Source organism: Lampris incognitus, chromosome 19 (genome assembly GCF_029633865.1).
Source record: "Lampris incognitus isolate fLamInc1 chromosome 19, fLamInc1.hap2, whole genome shotgun sequence".
Lineage (NCBI taxonomy): Eukaryota > Metazoa > Chordata > Actinopteri > Lampriformes > Lampridae > Lampris > Lampris incognitus.
In genome coordinates this window covers 23,420,521-23,423,482 of record NC_079229.1, presented here as the reverse complement: position 1 = coordinate 23,423,482, position 2,962 = coordinate 23,420,521, and positions in this window count along the sequence as shown.

Here is a 2,962-nt window from a genome sequence, read left to right as displayed (position 1 = left end):
TTGTACAAAATAAAATGTATGTTAATTTCTTTGTCATTTTTAATATTTTTATCCAAGATTGGTGACAATTGAACCTCTGGTGATCCATGTGGGGAAATTAGGCTGTGGCAGCACCAGATAAAGAGAAACAGCTTGGAGAGAACATGATCTAAAGGGAAATTGTACCAAAGAGGGCAGAACACTAACACAAAACAAACAATCAGAACATTAATGAAAAGGTCATGGATGTACAAGAAAAACATTTAGAAGATATCGGATTACAGAATAAATACTGGAAGTAAAGAGCGTTGGTATAAGGCAAACTAACAATTAAATTAAAGCGTCGTTCCCGCCAACATAGTGAATCTGATAAAAGCAGTAAATTCAGCATGTCCGCAGAGCAGGGGTAGGCAATCCTATCCAGAAAGTGCCGGTGTGGGTGCAGGTTTTTGTTCCAACCAAGCAGTTACACACCTGTGTCAAAAACCTGCACCGGCACTTTCTGGATAAGACTGCCCACCCCTGCCGTAGAGGATGTCTGAAGTACTAAAGATGTTTCATTTTTTTGTGGAAATGGTCTGTCTGTATTTACGTCTTAACCTATAGAGGGCAGAGTATGTTCACTAGTCAACCGGCATGGGTCTTCCAAGCATCCGGAGTATGAAACCCATCGGCATCATCTCTTCAGAGCCAAGGAATACCACGACATGAAGGCAAAACAGAATTAATATCTATATCGGTAATAAGTCTTTGCTTTTGCATCTAAGATTAGGCTATTTGCGTGTTAAACATCTCCGAAAGGCTGATGTTTAATTATTTGGCCAATTCAGTTACCTGCCTCCATTCATCGGTGAACTTAGCTTTGTTTTATTTAACATTCAGTTAGCGGATCCTCATACAGCTTGTCTCACTCAGCCGTGAATTGGGCCACTGCAGGTCAATGAGCCCATCACTGTGGTGCATGTCATGTTTTTCTTCTCCTGTCTTACTCTTGTATCTATGCGATGTTTTAAAGCGTATGTGCTACAAACAACACGTGTGCTGGGGCGTCCCCCTTCTTTAAAAAAAAAATGTAACCGCAAAAATCGTGCTTATTTAACTGGTTATTTTCTTGCCCGGTGCGGGATTCGATACGAGGTGTACTTCACCACAAGGCGACATCACTAACCGTTCGGCTGAAGGGTCAGGCCTGTTAGCTAGGGGCTAACGTGTCTTATTAGTAGTTTACACTTATAATACGCTGTTTGCCCAGACGTCAGCTTGTGGCTGGGAATGTGATTGTAAAGCCCCGATATACTCCACAAAACAAACAAACAAAAACAAATAAATAAAAATAAACTAAATGCCATGGACGAGTAGCGGACGTGGGCAGCCTACAGGGATGGCGAACCTGCGGCTCACAAGCCGCATGCGGCCCGTTACCTGCTCCTGTGCGGCTCGTGGCTGTTCTCGTTTTTTCTCCGTCTTCGGAGTTATAAAATAAAATTAACATTTTAAAATGTTTCTATTTGACGGTAGGCTACTACAATAAAGTTGCCAATTTTGTAATAAAAAGAATAATGTTGTCATCGTGTGATCGATAGGAATCTTCTATGTCATGCATGTAGCTAGCCTAACATAGTTGCGCAAACGCACAAGTTTGTTAGTGTAAACTACTAATAAGACACGTGGCAGCTCCCGTGGTTGCGTTGTCCCCCGAATTCGCTACAATACGCTTCTTTACTTCAACGACACACGTCACACTCCTTCTCCCCTCTTACAGTCACTTACTTCCTATCTTGTCCTCTAGCTCCCCCTACTGTCCTCCAACTGCATCAACTCAAGACGTCACAAACGTCAGTCGGAGGAGCAGACTCGGCTTTTTCGAAATCTTACGAAGCGCTCAGAGACGGTCCCGTCGGCATCACACCAGGTGGCGTGGAACGTTGCTCGTGCTAGAAAGCCATACAACGAAGGGGGCTTTGTGAAGACGTGTGTCGGAGATATTGTGGCTATATCCTCACTCCTGAAAATGACCATTAGAAGCGCTCTGTGTCAGACCTGCAGCGTTCACGGCACACCGTCGAGCAGAGGATATCGGATATTAACAGGCCAACTGAAACACAGTTATATAATGTTACTGAGACATGCCGGTATTTCAGCATTGCGTTAGATGAGTCTTGCGACGTTCAAGATAAGCCACAGTTGGCAATATTTGTACGATCTGCGTCAGAAGACTGCACAATTAATGAAGAGTTGCCTGACATTGTGCCGTTAGAGACACTCGTGACTTGTTGCGAAGGCAAATTTGCAGTTATCAAAACTAACGGCAGTTGCCACAGATGGTGCGCCTGCTATGCTGGGGTCTGCAAATGGCCTTGTAGGGTTGTGTAAAGCTGACGACCATTTCCGGGATTTTTGGTCATTTCACTACATTATTCATCAAGAGCACCTGGTGTCTAAAAAGTGAACTTGGATCACGTCATGAACCCTGTGCTAGAAATTCTGAATTTTATTCACACTCATGCTCTCAATCATAGACAGTTCAAAATCCTCATAGCTGAACTTTGACGAAGGCCTCCCCAGTGGTCTGCTCCTCCCTCCACTGCACTGTGAGATGGCTTTCGAGAGGTAACATGCTTGCCCTTTTTTTTTTTGAACTTTTGAACCCAGTGAAGCTGTTTCTGGAAGAAACACATAAGGACAATCCTGAGCTACATGACCCCCAGTGGATTTCAGATTTGGGGTTTCTGGTCGACATGCTGCACTATCTGATCAAACAATCTAGATCTGCAAGGGAAGTTAAAAATGCTGCCTGACCTGGTGCAAAATGTTTTCACATTTGTCAACAAACTCAAGCTCTTTCGGACTCATCTTCAGAAGGGAGAGCTCACGCATCTGCTCTTGTTAAAGGCAAGGGGAGAAGAAACCGAGGTCTCAAAAGGGAGAATTGTATACTATGCAACACTGGTTGAAAATCTGCGGCAGTTTTGAGGACAGATTC